This window comes from Bemisia tabaci, chromosome 3 (genome assembly GCF_918797505.1).
Source record: "Bemisia tabaci chromosome 3, PGI_BMITA_v3".
Classification (NCBI taxonomy): domain Eukaryota; kingdom Metazoa; phylum Arthropoda; class Insecta; order Hemiptera; family Aleyrodidae; genus Bemisia; species Bemisia tabaci.
The window spans coordinates 44,036,096-44,062,281 of record NC_092795.1 but is presented as its reverse complement, the minus strand read 5'-3'; the positions used below and the strand labels follow the sequence as shown (position 1 = coordinate 44,062,281).

The 26,186-nt window shown below is 39.2% G+C and overlaps 1 protein-coding gene across 6 annotated transcripts in view; it reads right to left on the bottom strand.

Moving 5' to 3' along the window:
- Positions 1–26,186, bottom strand: part of LOC109030697 (RYamide receptor) — a 195,898-nt gene that overhangs the window by 112,584 nt on the left and 57,128 nt on the right. Inside the window, exon 3 of one of the 6 annotated variants that reach the window (XM_072298428.1) lies at positions 378–491. The exons of the other annotated variants lie outside the window; for them this stretch is intronic. The gene's annotated coding sequence lies outside the window, so the exon portion shown is untranslated. The remainder of the gene's footprint in view (positions 1–377; positions 492–26,186) is intronic. 6 annotated transcript variants of the gene reach the window in all.

The window sequence follows — 26,186 nt, the reverse complement described above, 5'->3', positions numbered from 1 at the left end:
GATTTTGTTAACGCTTGATGACAATGGACCGTGTATTGTAGTGACATGTGCTCTTCACTTCACTCTGAAATACGTCGTTCGGAGCTCCCAGTTCCTGGAATGTCTGAGGATGCTGGAATCAAAACCTCGGCGTGCTATTCTCACAACTTTCTGGATTGATTTTAAGGACACTAGACGCACGCGTAAAAGCACGCGGTAAAAATATTAGTCGAAGGACTGTCTCCTGGCCTCTTCTCAACTCGACCCTCGAGAAGCGGTTTGGGCCTGCATGTCTGTATGTGTGATTTTATGTTTCTGAATATAAAAGTTCTTGTTTGTCTTGATTCTCTTCATTTTGCAAGTAGGAATGTGGCATACACAATGGTGGTAAAACTCACATAAATCGAATGTGAAATCTTCTTCCTCTGGGTGTAATGTTTTCTCCAGCCTTCCTGTTTGATCGACTCTTAAGATAGATAATATGATCCGTACATTATTTTCATAGACCTTACCTGAAACAGAGAAATTTCACAAATTTTGAATAATTATGTTAAAGTATTGCTATATCATATAGTTTTGTTCCTATTTTTTGGTGCATCTGTGAAGACAAAAGCGTAAGTATAAAAAACTATTTTGATTGGGACTTCCGACTGACGGTTGCGCACTATTCATGAAACACCTAAAATTATGAGGGGAAGGGGATCACGAGCCTTCGTAACTTTAGTGCGTTACGAGATGAGGGGGTCCCAGAGCTACATTACGGAACACTTAAACCACCTCTAAGCCACTTCTTGCCATAAGCGATAGACACAGCGGCTCACTTGCGAAAGAAGCTCCGTGAAATTTTGGACTCGTGCGGAGAGTAGGTGGGTTCTGAAAAACCCACTTTTCTTGAATATTATCAAACCAAATTTAAAAATATTTAGCGCGTTAGCGAGCTGAGAGAAGTGGCTCTTTAACGCTTTCTGCAGATTTTCTTTACCTACCTTAGTTTAGGAGATACACGGAGAAAAAAACTTCGTGCGAGGGACCCGAAGTTGAGGTCATATGCATCTCTGAAGTTTTCTGATCACGCATCCGAAAGCTTGGGGTCGAGCTGCCGAAGTTCGGGTCAGACATCGAGGGCTGTACTTCGGTATGTACCGGAGTACTTCAGATGTGTGACCCGAACCCTTCGATATATATCGGTATATTCGGTATACAGGGTGTCTCACGAAAAACGAGCCACCTTGAATATCTGCCGAACGCGTCGGAATTTCGAAAAACGGTAAAAGACGTGTTCGTTCATATTGAGGGGGACACCTTTTGGCGTATTTGACATTTTCTCAAACCGCGGGAGGGGCGCGGAGCGGGGGGTGCCCTACCCGTAAGTCGAACTTTTCAAATGGCACCCCTACTTTTTTATTTCAGAAATCAATTATACGCAAAAAAACAAGCCACCCTGTCCAAACCGAATGTAAATCGGACAATTTTCCAGTGATTGACAGAGTTTTAAACATTTTTTTCATGCTCTTTTCAAAAATTTCCCACGCCCAATGGAATTGCTGTATCAAACCAAACTCTCCGCCAAAACAATTCTTAAACATTGCACTTTCGATAAAAAATTAAAAACAAAAAATCTGCTGCACTCGAAATCTGGAGCACGCGGAGCCCTTCTTTGCAACATTAAAATTCGTTATACCGAACATTTCCGAGGGGCGCTCATCTGGAGGGTGTAGTAAGTTTTAGACAAGAATTATTAATCTTCTTTCTGAAGCATAAGAAACCGTGTCCATGAAGAAGCAGTTAAGGAGAAAAACAACGCACCGCGGAAAAATAGCGTCCTCAGAAATATCAAGGTCCGGCTCAAGTCATTGACACCCCCCCCCCCCCCCAAGAAAAAAGCTAGTCCATTTGTTTTTCTACTTAGCTGCTTCTTCATGGACACGGTTTCTTATGCTTCAGAAAGAAGATTAATAATTCTTGTCTAAAACTTACTACTCCCTCCCGATGAGCGCCCCTCGGAAATGTTCGGTATAACGAATTTTAATGCCGCAAAGAAGGGCTCCGCGTGCTCCAGATTTCGAGTGCAGCAGATTTTTTTTTAAATTTTTTATCGAAAGTGCAATGTTTAAGAATTTTTTTGGCGGAGAGTTTGGTTTGATACAGCAATTCCATTGGGCGTGGGAAATTTTTGAAAAGAGCATGAAAAAAATGTTTAAAACTCTGTCAATCACTGGAAAATTGTCCGATTTACATTCGGTTTGGACAGGGTGGCTTGTTTTTTTGCGTATAATTGATTTCTGAAATAAAAAAGTAGGGGTGCCATTTGAAAAGTTCGACTTACGGGTAGGGCACCCCCCGCTCCGCGCCCCTCCCGCGGTTTGAGAAAATGTCAAATACGCCGAAAGGTGTCCCCCTCGATATGAACGAACACGTCTTTTACCGTTTTTCGAAATTCCGACGCGTTCGGCAGATATTCAAGGTGGCTCGTTTTTCGTGAGACACCCTGTATAAGTACTTCAGATGTGTGACCTGAACTTCAGCAGCTGGACCTCAAGTTTTTAGATACGTAATCCGAAAACTTCAGAGATCCATATGACCTCAACTTCGGGTCCCAAGCACGAAGTTTTTTCTCCGTGTATCGAACAAGAGAACTTACTTTCTGGACGACCCTCGTATAAACGGACCCTAGGGGTGTTGGGTTAAAATCCGATCTGTGGAATCAACTAAGCAGAGGAACGCCTAAAGGCAAACGGAAATACGGCTATTTGGGGCGAGTGCGGGGGTGTACAGAAAAGAGCGGATGCTGGCAGCGCGAAAAGTAGTGGGCGGGGGCGGGCGGGTCTGGAAGAAGCTCGCGAAAGACATTAGCACGGGGTTCCGGTTCCCGGCGCCACGTCATAACTGGGATGAGCATTGTTATGCAAAGTAATCGCGGCACTCATACATTTCAAATTTAATTAGTGCCAACAGCAGAACACTGAGCGAGCATAAGTTAAAACGGTCAGATGATTGTAGTCTCCGAGTTCGGGAGGAGAAAGAAGTCAACATGGAGGAGGGGGAGGTGCAACCGGTAGCGGTGGCGACGCGTGAATGATCGATTATCGATATTTCCCATTTGAAATCGTGGTAAAAAACGAGTTTTTAGGTGGTCGTTGTAAACACCATGTTTATCGATCCTTTTCAATAATTCTAAATGGCAGTTCAATCGATACATCGCAAATCACGCTACGTCGCTGACCGGTAGCACTTATTGCCATCTCTTCAACCTGTCTCAGAGGAATGAATAAACGAGCACCTACGTGTTCGCTGCGTGAACATGTTCTACTTTGCTCAATCCGTGCGTTCACTCAATTATTTTTATGAACGCGGTTTACACTGAAAAAAAAGTAGCTTGGATCAAGCATGATGATTCTTGAATTTGCCGCCAAGAATTTTTTTTATCTTGCTCTAAGCTGACTTTTTCTTGATACAAGAATAATAATGTTCGGATTAAGCAAATAGTAGCTTATATTAACCAGAAAAATTCTTGATTTAAGAAGAAATACTTCTTGGCGGCAAATTTAAGATTCTTTTTTTCAGTGTTGAACTATGAACCGTTTGATAGGCTCCTTTGAAATGAATGTATCAATACATGTGGAATGCGTCTGGGACGCATGTTGGATGAAAAGGGCACAAAGTCACTTTTTCCAAATTTCCAAAAACCGCAAAAATGTGAAACACTTTTGGCATGATGAAGTTTTTTTTAGCTTACGTATAGATTACGGTTTAGATTTAGTGTGATAATATCGAAATAATATGTTCATCCCAACGTGTTTCAATAGTGTGATAAGGCGTGAAAATATCAAAAGTCCCAATGTACAACGCGGAAATCCTAGAGGGAAAAAATTATTTCCCTCGGAGCGCGCTTACGTATACTTCATCTTTATTGAGGAGGATCTTAAAAGCTTTTCACCAGTACAGATTTTTTGAACAATAATTCTTAGACACTTTTAACTTTCAAAAGACAATTTCTTGAAATTATTTTAACGACACGAACGAATCAATTCAGCTGCACTCAGCTTTGCGTTTAACAAGGGCCACATTACATCGCACTCAAGCACAATCCGTCGACCATTAAAATCGGCCGATAAGAAAACTAAATATGTTCTTTATCCTGTGAACTCTAGAACGTGAACATTCTTTCGGAGCTCAGGTTCCAACAAGCAGTGAGCGTGCTCGGTTTTAGATCGACCTTTCCACTAGTTGAGCGAATAAGTTCTCAAGGAGATTGACAAAATTAAGGAATTTCGTGCCAAAAGGACGCTTTGGATGCGTTTAAATCGGATGGGCGTCTTTTAAGCGACCGGGCTTTCAATAATTGCAGTGACAATTATTCAGAGACGTACACGTTAATCGGTGCATCAATCGGTCGCCCATTATTATGATAACCAACCAGAGAGCTGTACATCTTCTCGCAAAGTTATCTGCACCCGTGGCAAGTTTGAATTATTCCCGCTGGAGCGGCGAGTTTCGTGCTTTCATTTTCCGGTCCATTGTCTAAATAGGCCCTTAAATTGAAATAAATTGCCGTTTTGATTTATGCTAAGTAGGCCGTTGTCTCTGCCCGGCGGCGAGACTTGGTACCCTTCGTGAATCCGCGAAATTGTGAAAATAGGCGTGTGAGCAGGGTGTAATCAACCCAAATGCGAACTGCGGAAACTAGGCATAGGCGGGAGGAAATGAAATAAATCTCCCCAAAAGTAGATTTGCGGACTCCGAGAGAGCGAGTCTAAAAAATTTAAACCTTGGTTTTGTAAATTGAAATATCTTTTTATGACCCTCTTGGTGGGATTCGCAGACGTTGCTCTGCTGCGCTAAGGAAGAACGCCGTAAGAGCCTTCAGGCGTTGCAAGGCTTCTTTTGATAAGATACGAATTCATTGGGAAAGTTATGTATATTTTTCTTCTGATTTTTCAAACAGTATTACTCGCAGTCAAATCTAAAATATCTGAAAATTTGAAGGGAAAGAATGTATAACCTCACTGAAAAAAAAACACATTGGATCTAGAGTTCAGACTCTTAAAAACATCGACAAGAAAAAATACTCTTGATTCAATCAGATTTAAGCTTATATCAAGAACCAAGCCTCTTAATTTGAGCGGATTTCGTTTTGATTTAAGCTGAAATCTGATTGAATCAAGAGTATTTTTTCTTGTCAATGTTTTCAAGAGTCTGAACTCTAGATCCAATATGTTTTTTTTTTCCAGTGCTTCCTCCAAAATTCACATTTTATCGGAGGAAAGTTGGCAACTCTCGAATATTCATACGGCGTTTTTCCTTAGCACGGCAGTACCCCAGTCAAATGTGTCTCGAGAGAAGCGTATGGATTTGCGCTTTTTTTCATCGAGTCTTTTTTATAGAGACTAGAGGCTTGTCAGCCTGAATTTCCCCCCTTTTTGCTCCACTCGGGGAGTCTCAAATTGAGTTTTATTGCAACATTTGGTTTCGGAGTCTAAAAGCGCGAGTGAGCGAGGTGAGGTGGCGCCTAACTTAATTTCACGAGAGAGAGGAAGATGAGAGGATAACCCGTCATTCGCGATATTTTGCCGGAGAAACTTTGCGGCCGAGGAAATAAGAAAAAAGCACAGCTTCATTCTAAAGTCACTATCGTAAGGACCGGCAGACGTCTTTGGGCAAACATTTGTCCTGAATAGACGTCAAAATGTCTCCCTTTTCAGACCTTTTTCTTGGACTGTAACTTTTTGCTCAACTTTCGCGACTCTTTTACTTTCTCACTGTGATGGAATAAGCATCGAGAAAACTTGCTGAATTGGCACTATTCAGTTTCTAAGAGGCTTACCGTGTATTCTGACTCTGCAAAACTTTTTATGTATACATTTCTAAGTATATGATAAGGTACTACTTTTACAGGATGTTCCATCAAATGTGTTTGCGTGGACGGTGCCAGAAAATTTTACTTGCAGTAGAGGAGAAGAATATTACAGCCTGTTCATTAAAAAAGTTATAGATTTACAGATTGCAGATTATAAGTGATGCGTTGCTCCATTTTCATGAAAAAAAGGAAAGCAAAAGAGGGAACCGCAGATCTTTTTGAATGGTAAGACGTCCTCAAAAAGCTTAATTCGCCTGTGGCTAATTCCAAATAAAAGTGAATAAAATTAGGAAACTATACCATGAAGAAATTAAACGCAATGGAAAATGTTTATCAATTAATGAGAAATTAATTCCAAAGCAGGAGATACGATAAAAAGGACAACCACCGTTATTTCAAAGTTTGAAAAAAGTAAAAAGATTTCACACGTCTTAAACTTGCAGCATTTTAAAACATGATAAAGGTCACATTCTTTTTTTTTCAAACTTAATTCCATTAGTTAATGATATATTTCTCTGGAGGATTGCATTGGAACTCTCTCTAAAATTTCCCCTGCAATTCCAAGCTGACATTATACGTGCATGTATATTTCTCCGGTAAACTTTGATAGAGAATCAGACATTCACGTAAATAAATTAGTAACTAACACTTCGAAAAGTTCCGAGAACCCTCGAAGCTCCTACACCCACCACCCACACCCATTCCCACACTCAAACTTTCTCAGGGAAGTTTAAGCCCGAATATTCTCAATATTTTTGATAAGTAGATTAGGATTCCAACTAGGGGTGTATTTGTCTGAATTTTGGGCCCTCATCTCACGAGTAGATATACGTGCAAAATAAGCTCAAGTGCGCTATGAAAGGAAATTAGGCTTTCATGAATTATCAAAGGGGAACAGTAAGGGTGTACAAGTACATTGAGAAAATAAAGAAAATCACATTCTGCAAACATTGTGTTATTTACATTTTTGTCATGAAACACTTTTCTTTTAAAAGTACATACACGGAAAAAACGGGTTTAGGATCGGGTACTGCGGCGCAGGGCCCGGCCCCAAACCCGGGTAGGTGAAATTGCTTCACCTAAACCTCGGAGGGTCAGGCCCAAGCTGAAGGTAGGGTCCAGCCCTACCTGCATATCGACGCCGAGCGTAAAAAATCCGTGCCCTCGCATGGATTCGAACCCGCATCGCAGAGATGGTAGACCAGCGCGGTACCACCAGGCTACGAGGCCTCGATGAAGAAGACGGCGAATTTACGCCTCTTGAGTGCAATTCCCCCTCTCGGCATATCAATGACACCTGTTCATACGGGCGTCAGTCCTCAACTGGCGTTCAGCGAGAAATGACGTATTCGCTACTCCTGCGCATGCGCGCGCATGCGCAGTAACTGAAACCTCAAAACCCAGTCGGTGGCAGCGTTCGCAACCAGCTCATGGAGGTCTCGTGCCTGTAATCTGTAGGGACGTGAGCTACCTCTCACTGCCCTACCTCTAGTTAGGGCCCCATCCTAAACTCGTTTTTTCCGTGTATTCCACACTGTTATGGAAATTGTAGTAATAGTCATGTATGCTGATTCATTGATTCTGGGCTATTGGTGAATGGGCAGAGTGGGAGACAGTGACATCTGAAAAGGACGTCACGGAAAGCGTCTAAAAGTTCGTGATGTTTTGAACAATGAATCTCTCAACAGTAAAGGAAAGGATCTGAAAAAGACCCTCTCCGGTAAATTGAAAAGATAACGTCACGAGAATTGAAACCCTGAAGTTTTTAAATCCTTTAATTCCAACCCCCGAAATATTTCGTTGTCAACTCGGACTTATTTTGGAGAATTTCTCCCATACATTACGCTCCATACTTTTCTTGGTGAGTTTAAATTCTAACTTGACGGTCGCATTAAGCCTCTCGAATTTGAAACGTACTGCTTAGTTTAAAATACAAAGCTTTCACAAAGTGAGATTCGTTAAAATGGAATCAGTGTATGTAGAAAAAAGTAATCATAATATGCATAGTATTTCATTGTTTATTGAACATCAGACTTGAATAAAAAATTGTGGTTTTTGGTTCGGTAACAAGCACTCTGAGTCAGGGTCGGATTTACCTACTTGCCACCCATGGGCCGCCTATATTTTGCCGCCTTCTTCTCAATCGTTTTGAAATATTGATACAAACCATCAAGTGAACGTACCGGAGGGGGAGGGATGCATAAGATGTGTTTACTCATGTTGGGCACACTTTTTGTGAAAGTCCTATCAACACTAGCAAAAGTTCACGGTCTTTTGCGTGAAAGTTAATTTCCGTAAACCCATCTCTGTGTGGACAAGGCCTTTCATTTAGGAGAAATGAACAAAAACATGAATGCGGTTTAATAATTTTAATTTCCGCCACCGCGCCGACCGCACTGTATTTGGCGCAATGCGTGAAGTATCCCTACAGTCTTGTAGGCGCTATGCATTTCACGCCGACCGCTGCTGACCGCAGTTTTTTACGCAATGCGTGAAGTATTCATGCAGTCTTGTAGGCGCTATGCACTTCACGCCGACCGCTGCTAACCGCACTGTGTTTGACGCAATGCGTGAAGTATTCGTGGAGTCTTGTATAGGCGCTAATATGTCTTTCATGCTGACCGACGCGTGTCGAGGGCTCCTCCTTTTAATCTGAAGTCCTCGTCATCATTGCCCTCTGCGCCGCGCCACTCCAGGCCAAATTGCGTGTTTGGTTTCTCTTTCAACTAAGCTAATGAAAGGTGCTGTCCCTTGTCTCACTAAAAGACGAACAAATTATAAATTACTATACTTTAACTCTCAGGTAATAAGAGATTTTGTCGCCTTTTCTCGTTTGTAATTTTTTTTCTGAATCCGATTTTTTTTGATACCTTTATTTGAAAAAATTGCAAACTTTGCCGCCCATGTGGCCACCCCCTAAATCCGGCCTTGCTCTGAGTATTTCCAGATCATTTCATTAAATCCACATCGAAAAAAATTGATAAAGACACTATTTCAAAAAGAAGAAAAAATCCCTTTGATTTAAAAAATTTTTTTTCGAGATTGAAAAATTTTGTTTCGATTTAAAGAAGAAATGTTTTTAGTGAAACAATTCTTGATCAAATGAGTTTTTATTTTTCTAATTCAAAGCTGTAACATTCTCATGAATGACAGATTTAATTTTCTCTAATTTGACGAAAAAACCTATGTGATCAAATCAAAGTTTCTTAACTTCAATAGAATCCCGATGTAGTGTCCTCATGGACGGACCCGGCGATAACATATGGGAATGAAGTAAATTCAGAAATACTCAAGCTTAGAAAAAAAAATAAAACCAGAAATATAACTAATGGATTAATTAAAGCGAGGAGTGATGGCTTTGCTATCACCATTATAATTTTGTAAACAGTGGCGAGGCGTGAATGATCGATCGATATGTCTCCATTTGAAGCTATGGTAAAGAGTCGATTATTTAAGTGTTCATCGATTGTACTCCACACGTATAAATGGCAGATCAATCGATATATCACATAGCACGTCACGAAAATGTTTTTAAATAAAGAAGTAGTCCTCTTCTTTAAGGTTAGATTGTTATCGACCCCATTCCAAGTTGTAACTATCTGATAAAATGTTACCATATCAAATAGAAAAAAGAATAAAAACCTAAACAGATTTTTCTTTAAATAAAAAAATTCGTTTAAATATTGAACAAAAATGTTTCGTTACAATTCTATTCATTGCCCGGTACATTGAAAAATAAAGTTCGGTAAATCCGAACTAGTTAGGATCATATGGAACCAGGTTTTGTTCGGTACACACAATCGAATTATTCGGTCTGTTCAACCGAATCGTTCGGTTTGTGCAACCGAACCATAATAAATTCTTTCAGTTTGGTTCAGTGGACCGAACAGTTCGGCTGAGCAGACCGAATAATTCGGTCGTGTGTACCGAACAAAATCGAGGCTCCATATGATCCTAACTAGTTCGGATTTACCGAACTTTTCTTCAGTGTATTGAAAACACAAGAAAGCACGTAAATATTAGAAGGGGAGCACTCGACTTTTGCTCAAGAGTGCAACATAGCCAGGAAAAGTGTCAAGAGAGAGAGAACTTTCGCTCCGTCAACTTGAAATTTGTTTCCGGCGGCATGGGGGCTAATTTATGACGCGGCGGCGCGACCCTGCGAGTCCTGTGACAGACGCGGGAGCCTTGGCCCGTGCCCGATTGAAAAGAATTCGGGGAATCCGAGGAAATGTTCAAACGGAGGTGAATCGCCCTCCCTCGCGCTTCGCCGCGGCCGTAAACTTTGACTGGAAACAACAAGACATCGCGGGAAACCCTCGTCCGGGCCCGGGTAAGTGAAATTAATTATCACCCTAACCACTCGGCTGGGGCTCGTCACTCGCCGCCCGCACCCGCGCCGCCGCTTCAAAAAAACTTAACCGCCGGAGGTCGTTGATCCGCTAGTTCCCGATGACCTTGCGAGCTCGTTGACTCCCGGCGGAAAACTTTCATTTTCCAGTGCTTAGCCATATGAAACCGGACGATTCACGCGGATAAGGACCTCGTTAGTTGTGTATGGAATTGCATAGCGTCATTGGATACTATTCTGCGGCACTCTTCCTAGTATTAGAGTACCTACATGTATAGGGAGAGTGCGGATAAGTAGGTAATTTTGAGGATAGGTCATGGAGTTTTCAGGGCCCAAACGGGCAGCCAACCCATAAATTCAAATTATCCAGAGTGATTTATTATTACGATTGTTACGACCCGTTATTTGTAAAGCACGTATTTGACTCAGTATTTGCATAAATTTACTCATTTTTGCGAATGAAGGCTCATATATAGACATTCTTGACCATCTTGGTTTGGTATTTGAATCTGAGTATTGAGGTACTACAGGTATACTGAGTATTGAATCTGAGGTTGGCTGCCCTTTTGGGCTCTGAGAGCTCCATATTTCGCATATACATTGAGTCCATAGAGCCGTAATTGCACATAATGAAGTAAGCTACTGGGGCCATACTCTAGTCGACGATTCCCAAGTACGATGTGCACCAAGATTCGGTCACCCTTTCGATACATTTTTGATCCAGAGTACATAGTAATTTACATCATCTTTGTTTACATAGGATGACCGGGTTTCCGTGTATCGAAAACAATCGATTATATATCAAAAAAGTGACCCGGCGTGACACACGAATTACGGAATTTGGGACCTGGAAAATGCTTAAAAATAATGTCAGCTCTCCCATCTACATTACGATTTTATGTATTCATGATATTTCGATATGTCCGTACACTTCAGATACTATCATTGGATAGAGTACGGAAAAATACCTATTTGCAATAGTGTGGGAGTGCTATCATATGTTTGCATGGGTAATGGACCTTGGTCCAGAGAAACTTGAGGCGAGATTATTTTTCATTTTATTGAACCCTTAATTACCACCTGTAAGACAATCCGGCATCATATTTCTTTCAAGCCCTCATTCCTTATTCCGAGAAATAAAACGTCCTGCGCTAGGAGTCTATCGATTTTTCACTCTCTACACCGCTTATCAGAGATTTATTTTTTCTTTTTACTGCCTGCGTGAAAACTAGGTACTTTTACCCATAAATAGACAAACGACATTACAGGGAAGGACGTACCTGATGCATTCCAAATTAATGCATTTTATTAAGCTGTGCAAACAGTTGAGCAGCATGAAATTCCAAGGAAAAGCGTGACTAAATGCTCAACTCTTTCAGCCCTTTCGCTTACCGTAATTTATTTTATTTAACTCGTGTAAAAATAAAAGCGTTTTCCCTCTCAGTGGTTTATTCAAAGTTCATAGGCGTGTTTCAAAACGTTTTTCCGCACTTTTGTTCTTCTTAATGAAAGCAAGGTCACTTAAACGGAAAAAAGGAGGAAGAAAATTTTGAAAAATTGAATTGTAAGTGTAATTAGTTACTCGTGTTTTATTAATGAAAATATAATTTTCGAATATATTTTCAGTGAAGTTCATCTTCAGTTCTTGACGGCCATAGCAATTTTAAATGACGTGAAAGTCTTAAAACCTTTGATAGGTAATCAGTTTTATGAACTTGTTATGCTGTTATAGCTCCGGCTTCCCTTTTCAGCGGAAAAAACACAGTAACGCCTGTCAAAAATTCCTAGAAGCGTTGATAATGAAAAAGTATCAAAAGCAACAATTTGCAGTGACTAAATAAAAAGTTATGAGGCTCAACGGTCAGCAATTTGTAATTTATGAGCGGCAACTTTTAATCAGACTCATTAAGGAAAACGTTTTAACTAACTCGGCACCTTTGAGGTGAAAGGTGAAACACTTCAGGAGTGAACTTGATTAATTTCTTATGTTTAACTTGACCTAATTAACGAAGCAGTTCCCTCTTGCTCTGCAACCCTCACTTTCTTTTCCTAGTAATTTCCTTTTTAATTTTTTTCCTCTCTTTCTCTCTCGCTACACTTCTCTTAGCTGGAAATTTTCTGTACTGAAGAAAGAGTTATCGCGTTGATCCTGTCAATGAGAGGAAAATAAATTGAGCCATCGAAAACTTTTGATAAGGCTGCTTGCTTTTTAATAAAACCAGTTTCGGCACAAGGGGGGGGGGGGGAACTACGAATCTTAAGAATTTTAAAGGAATATGATATTGCTCTGTTTCCGCTGAACTAAATTTTATGAAACTGATTTTCAGATGTCTCAAGATGCAGATGGCCTCACGTATTTTTCTGAGCGACTTAAATTTTTCAGCAACAATGCGCGCATGGCTCCAAGCCTTTTGCAACATACAGAGATGCAAAATACCCACGGAATTCTGTGGAGTTCATAACTCCCATTTTTCTGTGCCTATATAAAAAGGTTGAAGTCATTAGAATTCGAGGCGTCATATCAATAGGGGTCAAATTTTTAGTATTTTTCTACTCGTGCACACATGAAAGATACACTTTCAGATTATAAGATCTCTGTCTTTAAAGAAGCTTCTTTTTTTGTTTGTATAAAGTAAACCTTTTTGAATTAATAATTTGGCCATTCAAAACTTCAAAAGCCACGCCGGATGGTCTGTTGATGATTTAAAAAGACAATGGAATCAGCGAGAATGAGATGAGCGAAAAAAGGAACAAAAATTCTTGTTTTACGCGCAGAGAGCGTTTATTCCAGTTATTGATACCCGAGAAAGTTGTTTTTTTCTGCTTTTTTCCCCGCGACGGGAAAAAAGTTTTACCGAGCACTTATAAATGAGACCAAATAAATCAAATGCTTCAAACTTTTCGTCACAGCCGCTACTTTTAATTTTCGAAGCGATCGGAATTTCCGGAGCTAATTCAAGTGTCAAGCTGTCACGTTCACGTAAAATGGTTCCAACCCAAAAAGCCCTCCTCCTTTCATTATCAATCACGGGAAAAACATATTTACCGCTGTTGTGCCGTTCGACGATACTTTAATTTACTTCAAGCGTATTATATGAGTGCTCAGTTGAGTTTTACCAGTCAATTTATTTATGTGTGCGTGTTAGTATCTTTTCTAGATTGTTTAAAAGAATGCAATAATCAGTTCTTGACTAGAAAGGAACCTAATTTCTAGAAACTGAATCTGCAAAACTTTAAAATGCGTTGAACAGAGGACATATTTTTAACTCAAAAATAGATAAACGCATTAGTATTTGATGCATATTGATGGTATGTGAAAAAATACGTTTGTTCTTCTGCCTTGTGACTTAAACAATTTCCAATTTCAATTTCAGTTTTAAGAATAATACATTTTCGGACATATCTGTATGAACTTCCCGAAGAATATATTCTTAAAAAGTCAAAGACAAAAGTTTAAGGAACTCGTTGGAATGTACGGATAGTTTATCGGTGATAATCGTTATCGATAACATTAGCAATAAATGATAACATAATATAGTTTAAACGTTATCAATTATGACTTTTGAAATCTTTGCCCTCGTCTCATTTTGATCGCGTCAAGTGGCTGCTATCGAACTGACATCAACGGTCACTGGAACATCGATTAATTTTTGTAGGCTATAATAGCCATAAAGCTATTGTATCTCCACTGAAAGAGGGCTTAAAGAGGGTGTTCCAAAATGCATTTTCGATGGAGGGCACAAATTCAACGAGGGATATTAAGTGGGATATTTTGCTGGTGGTCGATCTAAACATGAGTGGAGAAGAGGGGTGCGCCGCGCCGGGGCTGTCCTGCAACCTGTCACGCCGCATCTCTCGCCGCTAGCGTCACCAACAAATTGAAACTAATGTTCCAATATTTGTAAAGCTTTATGAATTGATATTTTTGACCACAGAGTCATGAATTTTTTTGTACCGACGTCGTAATTTAAAAGTTGCATTATTCCATCAAATATCGGAGTATATCAACTGCTAATTTGCTATAGGGATCACTTCATGCGCGCGGTTAGTGCAGAATGGTTTTTATCTGAGAAAAATCCTCAGCCTCTCTTTACTTCCAGGAAGTAAATTAAATTCAGTCCATGTGTTAGTCCATTTTTTTTTTTTTGAGAGAGGGAGAGAGAGAGAGAGTTAATTTATTGTAAACTTCCTACAATGGAAATATAAACAATTATTTGAGCTTATGAATAAAAGCGTACACAAGTAATAACTGTCTAATTACGCATTACTATAATTACAAGTGTATGGTGATAGAGATATTCATAAGAATTAAATGAAGATGATGAATGAGTTTCAAATGAGATGATTTATTATTGATATGTATTTAATTAGTACGTAAGGATAAAATTATCTTAAAAAGCTGAGTCTGCATATGCAACTAGTCCCCAAGGTCTAATAAAAGCATCTAAATGACAAATACTCGCCTCACTTTGAATTGGGCACAGATATTTTGCATGGCCCCAAAGAACGGTCGATTTTGTTGCCCAATTTGTTACTCAAAAACATAGTTTTTTAGCACCTTTCAAATTTCGTTTATTTTTCATCACTGGGTATATAAACAGATCACTATTTTTGATGCCAGTAGTGTAAGTGGCATAAAATTATCAAGGCTCTGTTTTAGCCCTTGACTATTGAAATTGATTTTCCGTAATACGTCAAAACAACATGATGCTGAGCCCTTTTGACTCTCAACCGCAGATTTATGCATCAAGGGCAATTTGAAACGTATCGCTCCCCTAATTCCGTTGCATATGATGGAAATTGACGGCAACGTCGGTCGAAATACTTGCCACGGCCCGCCGGAAATGAAAGCTATCAATCTCTCGCTGGAGCTTCCAAAGTTGCCCTTATCTGGAGCGGAGGGGATTCTACGCTCGAAAGTCCCTGGGAATACTCATGGACGTTTCCCACTCTGATATGATTCCCATTGACTTTATTCCGGGTGCCTCTGCATCACCAAAAAAAACTCGCTAACCGTTAGATTCATTTTGATGTGCAATAACTGCACAGTGCATCGAAATAAAAGGGATTTGAGGCATCATAAAGATCTCGAAATGTATCTCTTCCGTGAGTTTTCTCGGCATACACACGGATATTAATGTTTTGGAAAGTTATCAATTTTGGAAATGATTCTCTCAAGTCGTTAAAGGAAAGCTTACTAGCTTTCGAACACGGAAAAAGAAGAGGTAGGGGTTAAATCCCAACTGTTGGATGATATGGACGTTCCCAATTAATTGCGGCGAGGCCCCGATTAATTGTGGTAGTATCCCGATACATTAGGTCACTACACGGAAAAAACGAGCTTAGGGTTGGGACCTACATGTTAGTGCTGGACACTAACGAGGGTTAGGTCAAATGGAGCCACCAAGTCAGAGGAGTGCTGGGCACTAAACAGCTCGAGGCTGGGTCACTAAGGAAGAAGTAGTGTCAAGCCCTAAAGTGACTTTGGAGCGAGCGTAAAATATGAAACGCCTCCACCTGGGATCGAACTCGGTTTGCACCGGTGGAAGACCAGCGCGTTACCTCCAGGCCATGGTGACTCCGACGTCTCTTGGGTGGATTTACACCTGTTAAGCGCAACTACGTCTCGCGGCATCTGATTAGCACTACTCATGTTCAATGCCCACCTGTACTGCCTTCCGGTGTTGAGCTGTACAGCGCTTAGACGCCAGCCCTCAACTACTCCCCACTAAACGGCCAGTAGTGCTCAACACTAGTCTTGTTTTTTCCGTGTAACCCAAATGTTGTGGTACTACCCCAACTTGAGTTGCAGTGCTACCAAAATCAATTGGAAATGTCCATATCATCCAACAAATTTGGATAGTACTTCAATTTTAGGAGATAACCCCTGACACTTTTTTTCCGTGACGTGACCAGTTAAGTTCAGTGGCGTGGCGTGAATTGCGATATATCGATTGTTATGCCATTTAAACCTATGATAAAAGATCGATTATCGGGGTGTTCGCAGCGAACACCTTAGTAATCGATTCTTTACCATAGTTTCAATGGCGAGATATCGATAATCGATTATTCACGCCACGCCACTGGTTAAGTTTATTTATTATGTTGTAATTTTTAAACTATAATAAAATATTCCCCATTTGTTAGGTAAAAATGAAATTTCACAACAGAAATTTGATCCCGTCAGCCGAATTTAAAAAAACTTGAATTTGAGAATGCAACATGGCACATACGGTTAGTATAGGAAATTGAGACTGTAGAGATCCCATATTAAATCATTTTATATCATCAGCGTGTTGCCTTCGCACAGGGAGTTCTTTATGAAGCACTTCTAAAGAGTTGAAATATTTGAGAAAAATGGAAATTCCTGGAATTTCTGTGTCCCCTACGATTCAGGCTGAAAGTGATTGCTATTTTATTTAACTTCCGTGAACGTGAATAATACAGTGAACAATTTCTCACACAAATCATCTCAGCACATACAGAATCGCATCGCAAGGAAGCGAGGGACGGCTTGCCCGCTTGCCCCCAGCATCGAACTCGGCTCCAGCTCCTTTTGATTAAGCATCCTCCTTCTTCTCGTTCTTCTTCGTCTTTTTTTCTCGATCTAATTCTTCATCTTTTTCTCCTTAGAGATTTGTCGAAAAATTTGAAAAAATTAGTTTATGACCTTAAAATAAAACTTTTCAAGTCGAATAGTCGAAAATTGTCGGGGAAAACAACTATAAATACACCATCGGGGAGGTTTTCTAAGAAGTTCGTTTTTCAAGGTATTCAGTAGCTTCTATTATCTTTGAACTCACAGTTAATTATTGATTAGGAGTGTATTTTCACGATGAATTCAGATTTTAGTAATTAAAGCCAAATCAAAAATCTATAATGCCTGTGATGTTTGTTTGATTCATACCTGACAAAAATTGGTACATAGAGACGAAATTAAGACAGGACGTTGGAGTTTTTGGACAATTAACGTGCGTTAAAAATCCAGCATAAAGCTGAAAAGCTCAATACAGAGGGAAGAAGCTCATATGAGCACAGTTTTTCCTCGTACTCAAACTGTGCTCATATTAGCTTTTTCCCTCTGCATTGAGATTTTCAACTTTATGCTGAATTTTTAGCGCACTTTGGCCAAAAACTATCCAACATTCTGTCTTACGACCCGTGCGTTCGCGAAATTAAACTGGTACTTACGGGAGAGGCATTCAAGCCCTATTTCAGTCTCGGAGTTTCCAAAATGTTGCTATTACATTTAAAGAAAGTCGAAAATAACCTATATTTCTAATAATTACATATCTTTTTCGACAAAATGCAAATGAATTATATCAAATCGAGAGGAAAGAAGTTCGTTTTCTCAACGATACTCCCTAAAACAGAAGTCGTTGCTCTGAAAACTGAGGGCAATAATTATCCTGTTCATACATTTCTCTTTTACTTTTTCATCCTAAGTAGTTTTCATTTTAGCGCGTCCACAAAGGAGCCTAATTACTGTATCATGTAAAAACTACTGTTTGATCAACAAAAGCCGAGTTCAATGGTCTCAAACAATGGTTGGCTCGGACTCGGACTGGTTGTTAGAGACGGAGGGGGACGGGCCTGAAGCGCAGGATTAGCCCTTGTGGGCTACTTGAAATAGTAAAAAAACAAAAAAAAAAAAAAACTCACGCGGTTTGAGCCCTTTACTGCCGTGCTAAGGAAAAAGACGTATGAACCTTCGGGCGTTGCCAAATTGCCTTTGATAAAACACGAATTTCCTGGTAAACCTATGAATATTTTCCTTCCAATTTTTCACCTAATTTTGCTCGCAATTTCACCTAAAGTCCCTGAAAATTTCAAGGAAAAATATCCATAGCTTTCCTCAAAAAGAAACATTCAGTTGAAAGAAATTTGGCAACTCTCGAATGTTCATACGGCGTTCTTCCTTAGCCGGGCAGTTTACACTGTTTGATCCATTCAAAAACGAATTTGAAGTGCGCACTTCACAGTTGAGTAGAATTCGGCGAGAGAATGCACGGCACATCATAAGGCAGCTTTTTCGGAAGCCTTGATTTTGTTTTTGATATTGAAAATCTTATTTTCACCATGCGCCGCGAATATAAGGCGTTTCATTACAAATTCTACTCGGAAAGTTGAGGGACAGAAGGAACGCGGTAAATTGAGTTTTTCCTATGCAGAAACGTCGGGTAAAATGTCACCTGTTTGCTTTGATCCGCCCGGAAAACGTGACGCCGCGTTGGAACTCGCCTTTGATGTCAACATACGCACATTCAGAAGGCGTCATCGGGAGAAAAAGAGCAACGCGCAACAAAGATACGACTGTAAGAAAAAGAGGCGTGTTCACTTGCCGTATTTAACCTACCAAGCGACGGATTTGAATGTTATTTTTCGAGCGTTTCCAAGAGACGTATTCCTGCTTGCGAGAGTTTTTATTTACGATCACAAATTATTTCTTTATTTACATGGAAATAATGGAGATGTTGCGTGTGTGAGGAATTTGCGATTTGACTGTTGATTCTTATGTAAAAGTTCGCGAGAAACACGATGGTGCCTCTGGTTTTCTCTAAAATTAACTCCAAAGCTCAAAAAAAGCTCTCAAATTAAGGCCAAAATGGATGGGATATCCTACGCTATCCTGAGAGTCCACCTCTACATCAAGACAAACTCTCCATGCAAAGATAGGGAGCAAATACATTGACAGGGCTGCTACTTTATTTGGGGACTCTAAAACTGGAAACACGGCATCACTGCTAATGTATTTGCTCCCTATCTTTGCATGGATAGTTTGTCTTGATGTAGAGGTGGACTCTCAGGATAGCGTGGGGGGATATCCCCTCCATTTTGGCCTCAACTTGAGAGCTTTTTTTGAGCTTGGGAGATGATTTCAGAGAAAACCAGTGGTACCATCGTGTTTCTTGCGAACTTCTACATAAGAATCAGCAGTCAAATCGCAAATTCCTCACACATGCAACAGCTCCATTTTACCAGCTAGTTCGTTTTTTCCTATAGATAGGTTTGAAGTTTACATTATGTTGATGGTTTGACTGTTTTATTTTATAATTCTGATTAGATAATGTCATATTTGGTACAATTTTCATTTTGTTTCAGGTGTTTTCAATGTTTAAGAAAAGTATACAAGATAGGCATGCCGAAAAAATGAATATTTTTCATGATAGCCTGAATTTTACTGGAGGGACACCTTGGATTATTAAAAAGCCGGTGTGAAATTGGGCGCAAAATTGGGAGAATGCAATGTGGCCCGCTTTCGTTCGTTAAACAAAGTCATGATTATCCAAAATGCTCCTCCTGCTCAACACATTGCCGGCGTTTCGTTGAAACTTTACTCGTTACAAAATCATTTTAATACATATTAAAATTGCAGGACCAGAATGTGGATACTAGAGAGTTTGTCACTTCGAAATAAAATGACATCCTTTGAGTGAAAATCCGTCCGTGTTTTTGATGCGCTCACGTAAAATTGTAACACGGTATGCGTGAATTTCGTCACCTAATGGTAAGCGCCTTCAATTTTACCGTGATACAATTTTGCTTCACAGGCGCTCGATAAGTCGTATCATACGCCTGTCCCCTTTTACCGTGTGTTAAAGTTGTAAAAAGGCGAGTAAATTCTAATTTTGTCAAGTAAAGTTGGAAAGCTTCGGATGTAATTCTTAAAAAAAATAAAACTATTTTTGTAAACGCGAATTTTTCAATGGATTGATTGATTTCCCGCAGAATTGCTTGTATTTTGAACTAAGTTATAAAAACAACAGTCAGGTTTTGGCATTACTATGTTGCCCTGCCGGAGGTTCCTTTTTCTGATAAACCCAACCTAATATTAAAAAACTTCATGATTTAGAAGTAAGTACTATTTAGATAGTTTCATTATCTACGCAATAACCATGTTCCAGGCGTGTGTTTAAAATGTCGTTCATTTTGTATGTATAGTAATCTACTATGGTGGTGAATAACTGAAGTGTATGATAAAACTTTGAGTCCATTATAATCCTAAAAGTGCCAGAAATATTGGAGCCCATAAATTACCAGTTTCAGCTAGTTTATTTTTCCACTGCAAGAAGAATTAAAACATTGTTTAAACTCATTGCTCAGAACACAGATGCATAATGCCACGAAGCATCTTCAGAGAGAATCTTTTCAATATAAAATATGAAACTTAAAACAATATTTAGACATTCCAGACGGTACCTTCTGCTCTCATTAAACCCTCTAACCCTTCAGAGTCGGTTGATGAGCGGGCACAAAATCTTCTCAGTCATACTTCGTCCTCAACGCGGTAAAAGCTTCAATCAATTACGAGTGTATTGAAGGGTCCTACGCTTAAAGTTGCCGAAGAGGTCGTATAGTGGTTAGTTCTTCATCAAAATACTAGGAATAATAGGATATTTTCAAAAGTCTGGCAACATTGCCCTCTTAGTGCTTCCGGGCATCTAATCAGGATCGGGGATGCTTCTATCGACGGTAATAATCTTGAACATCTCAAGCGGTCTTTTACGGAGTTTTCCGCAGCATCGATGTTGAGTTACTTTTCACGTTTTTCCTTCTTAAGATGACGATATAGGTTGTGACAAAGTAAACTCGACGGATGAACGGAACGTTTGAGAAGTTTTCAAAAGTTGCAACGTAATTGGACGTTTCAATTGTGGCGCTTCTTGAAAAATCACCCCTAGCCATAGTGATTGAAGCAAGTGTATCAAGAAATTAATCCTATCCCGTTTGCCGAGCACACAGTTAAAAAAAAATGGACTTGTGTATTATTGTGTAGTTGTTTTTAGAAATTTCAGTGTACTTCTTCTGAAAATCTTGGAGTAAAAATACTCGAGGTGGAGAAAAAGTGCACAATCTCGATGAATAAACACAAATAACAAAAAAATGCTTACAAAAATTACTCAAGGGCTCTTCTGACTGAGTGAAATCGTAGAACTTTGTGTTTTCAAAATAAAAACACAACACTTGCAACATATTCTGAGCTCTTAAGAAAAGATGCACAATAATATCACGACTCTGTGTTTCTTTTCATTAACGAGAGAGAATGTTTTTACGGTCCTAAGAAAATATTCTTACGTCGGTGTTGTTTTGCACACTCGTAGACTAAAACATCATGGTGCAAAGAGAAATAAAACACAGGCAATCTCGAGAAAAAAACTCAAAACGGTTGGGCACCAGAACCTCTGTGTGTTAAAATAAATTAACCAATTGGGAGAAAAAATACTCTACTAGTATGATTAAGTTCTGAAATGATGTAAAGAAACACACTACAAATATATGAAAGTGCACGAGTTTGTGCACAAATTAACAGCTCTGTGTGTTAATGCTCATTGTTCGTGTGTAAAAACACAGTGGTTGTGTATATATTTTGGTTCACGCATGCGCAGTAAGTCCCCGTCTCGCAACGCAGATACCCATGATCCTCAGTTAGAGCGTGCGCGATCCGCGAGACCCATGTCCAAGTGAATTGTGCAACCCAGGTCGAGTGTTCTTCCGTTGTATATTTTTAACGTATTAAGCATTCCATTGCGTGATATACTTATTGTGTTTGAACGATAGCATCGTTACGAAAAGGCTCCGCTGCCTTATACTTAGTGATTTATAGTGATTACGAATGGAAAGACGAATGAACAACTAGCATACACTGTTAAAAATCTTTCGGGAAACCCGGAGTGAAATGCGGAGTGACCTGAGATCGCAGTGAAAATCACTCCGACGAGGAGTTCGGAACTCTCCATGAAAGTGAATTGCCGCGATAGCGAGACAATGTCGCTGCAGCGAATCAGTTGTTAACTCCCCACTTTTACCTGGAGTGATTTTCACCCCGAGCAGAGAGTGCGCCATTGCGCGCACTACTGCACAAACGCGACCCATGAGAATAAGAGGCGTGATTTCAGCCTTATCAACCATCCGACCCTCGAGGCTCAGTGCTATCACCAACGCGGCTCGGGTCCAAATCCACACGGGAGCGCTCGGAATTTTACGCTACAAATCGTCGCAGGATCTAAGGTAAATGGTTAATGTTGTCATTAGTAAGGTAATCCGAATTTCAATTGTGATAAACTTGTAGAAACCCGTAACTAATGTTCATGGCAAGAACTTCCATGTCTATTTGACAGCGTGCGCTGAGTATGTCGTAGAAAGTAGTTCAGTCATTAATTGACAGATAGCGCTATCGGCGTGATTTCGTGAAATTTTGAAACCCTGCGCGGTAGCGTCGCGTGAATTCTTGTAGCAGCATATTGCCCCTTCCTCGAGCCTCCCCTCACCACTCCTGAAATCACTCCTTTGTGTGGTGATTAGCACCCTGTGGTCGGGGTGCATTACACGCCGAGTTCAGGAGTGTTGTTCCCTCCGCGCCGTCGGTCACTCGTTCGTATTTTCACTCGATTTTTCCATGGGCAAAATAGAGGCGAAGTAAGAGTGATTCTCACCCCGGAATCTTCTAAAATTTCTAACAGTGTAGCCACATGGCAACACTGTCGAGTTTGGAGAAGCGTACATCCGGACGGAACCTAGAAATTTTTCGGACACGTTTTATCTGTGTACAGATGTATAATTCTCTTCCTAATGATTTTAAGGATCTACCTCGTGAAGGTAACTTAGTAGCAATTTTCTATCAATTGAAAACGTTCTGTTTAGTAGGAAATGCATAAGATTCAAAAGAGTTCTTATAGGTGATTGTTCTTCTTAATCTTTTAACACAGCCTGCTTTTTGACATGCATCATAGCCGTCATTTGGCGGCATCTATGTATGCACTGTTGAATAAATAAATCTCAAGATTATGGTGAATATTTATTTAATTGCTTCCTGAACACTTGAACATTCGATAGATATAGAACGCCTTTACTATTGTAGTGCTATCTTCTATCCAAAGATTTGTTTCTATAGTCTAACTTGTTTGATTTTTTTATGAGTATGATACGAATTTGTGATGTTTGAAATTCTTTGATAACTGTTGGAGGGACACTAACTTCTTCCATTGTGCTCAGTGGAATTTGCACAACGATGTGAAAAAAAAACTAAAGTTTAAGTTTATATGGGAACTGGGTCAAATATTTACACAAGCCTTGCATATTTCTGAAAAAAAAACTCGCTTGAATTTACAGCGTTTATACTCAAATTTTGTATTTTTTTTCTCTTGAGTTTAGGAATAAATCGACAACTTCCGAGTTTATTCAAACTCAATGACTATTTCTAAAAACACAATACTAGGAATAAACTTCGGTGTTTTTGTGTGTTTATTCACAGGGTTGGGTTTTTTTTTCTGGAACACGAGTAAAAATTGTGGGAAAAATTGTTTAAAAAACATTTACAATGATGTGTATGAATATCAAAGTATGGACTATTTTAACACAAATCTGTTCAAGTATATACTCGGGGATGTGTGCGAGTTTTTACGCTGACACAAGGCTTGTGAAATCATTTGACCCAGTTCCCGTATAAACTTAAGCTTGTGTATTTTTTTTTTAACTGTGCAGAGGCCTGGATTATGAGGATTGACGACGACACGGAAGCAATTAAGAGTTAGAAGCCAGACGGCCTTTTTTTTTTTTCTTTTTTTTTTTCTTTTTTTTTTTTTAGAAAAACGGATGTTCGGGTGTTTTTTTTGCTTCCTTATAGCTCCTCATCAAAGTGAAGACGTCAGGTTTGTTCATTATCAGACCATTAGACGATTTTTTTTTTTTTTTTTTATTTTGCATAAAATATATTATGTACAAGATAGTTTTTAGATGTAAATACATCTTTGAAAAACTTAAATTTAGCTTATAAGATAGACTTATAATATGTTACAAAAATTTGTCCTAATTAAGTAACAAAAAGCATATTAAAAAAACAAAAGTAATATGCAATAAACACCTTCTTTATCACCATTAGACGATGGATATTTGTGCGTGCAATCTATATCGAGGATGAAACTCCCAAACCACATATCTCGTTTGTGGTATTTAAAAATCTCCACTCCTATTTTAATTTTTCAATGATAGCATACATATATCAACATCATTCCTTGAGATTTTTTCAGAATTTGCTTTACCTGGAGAAGAATAATCTCAGAAGTTTTCAAGAATTGACGGCGAGAAATTATCTATTTAAATAATGAAGTATGTCAGGAAGTCTGTAACGATGGAAACCGAGATACGTGATTTGGAGGTATCACCGTTGATATGCGCTAACTTCCTACGTTGATGGTTGAAATAAAGAGTGCGTGCTTCCAATTGCGACTTTGCAAGTATTAGCTCATGTTTTTTATTTTTTAAATGAAACTAAAAGTAATTCTCGTTGAAATTTTTTTCTCTCATCAGAAAATTTCCACTCAAAATTTTAAGATAATTTTTGACCTCAGTTATTGAAGTATTTCAACAATAAAAAACACAAGCAGTGAACTCCAACACAATGTGTTGATAAGGCGCGTCATTAACTCGCACATATCAACCCCTTTAGTTTTCATTTACAGAGATTTCAAAATAGGCAAGCAGCACAACAAGAGAATTCACGATCCAACACTGCGAGGTCAACGACGCACCTTGACGAGACCGTGTATTGTGAATGTAAAAAGCTATTCGATCGAATTTAAGTTTTTTGATCTGCCTCAAGCAAAATCTTATCAGATTCTTGAAGAAAAGTGCTACGGAATAATTTAAGCGAAGAAAGGAAAAATTCTGTCGAACTCCTAGAAGATAAAGTCGATTTAAAGGTCTTTTTGGGGCTAAAATACCCAAATCAACGGTAGTATAAATCCCGTTATATTATTGAAAAGAAATTGACTCGATATAAATGCAATTACATTAGGCCTTGTCTCCACGGGACGTTTTCATGGAATTTGTCCCAAGTTCGAATCGCAGGAATGAAACTTCTGGTATTTTTCCCAGTTACCATCTCCACGGGACGGGGCTCATACAGTCCTGCGACTAGTTTGCGCGGGAAGATAAATTAGTTAAAGTCGAGTATTTAACCGGGATTTAAATGATAATTGCACTCAACTGACAATTAGACACATTATTTTAACTAAACAAACATGAACAATGTAGTAATGAATAAAATATCGCACAATTCGTTTTCACTTCTTCTTCTTCTCTCAGTGGGTCCTAGGGGTACAAGTACCATACTTGGTACTGGGAAAAATATTGATTAACTCAATATTTTTCCCAACTTCGTAAGTGGGATTTTTCCCTGGGAAAAATCTCGTGAAACGGCTCGTGGAGACAAGGCCTTAAATATGTCTTGATTTTGTTATTTTAAACGTCTTTCCATGCAAAGAAGTTCAACCATGTCGTTGCTTTATTCTAGTATATTTTATAAGTAATCTACATCCCGAAAATCTACTGATTTGCCGTAAAAAATTGCAGAAACTTGATATACCAGGTCGATGCACCCACTCGTTGAATTTACCAACCAATTTCGTGAGTGCAAATGTGTAAAAATCAATATGCTATTGTCATTTTGGGTGCATTTATTTTTCATGAAACAATGATAATTTCAATCCCGAAAAACCATCAATTTTCCGTATAAAATCGAAAAAATCGAAATATGTCGACTCCCTGACGTGAAAATTAGATTCTACGTGTGTAAATACTTATATATCGATATGCTGAACAGAAACTATGTGTGGACACAGTCAGACGCCCGCGGCAACATTAATTCAACAGAAAAACTGTAAAAATTAGATGGGATTTTAGCCGCTTTGCCCGCCTCTCTTCGTTACTTACAACAAACCGTTCTTATACTCATCTCAAAATTTTTCTCAGAGCTTTGGGTTATTATCAGCTTCCATTTAAACCCTGGTTTGATGGCCAAATCGGCTGCCAAAAAAGCAAGCCACTGTTTAAGGGTTCTATGAGAAATTCGTGATATTATCGGCTCTCAGGAAATCACCCCATGGCTAAAATTGGTGGTATAAATGTTTAAGTGCTTAAAATAATCGTATTTAAGAAACTAAGGCATTAAACTATGGAGTCAATTTCTTTTTAATAATATAACGGGATTTACTACCGGTG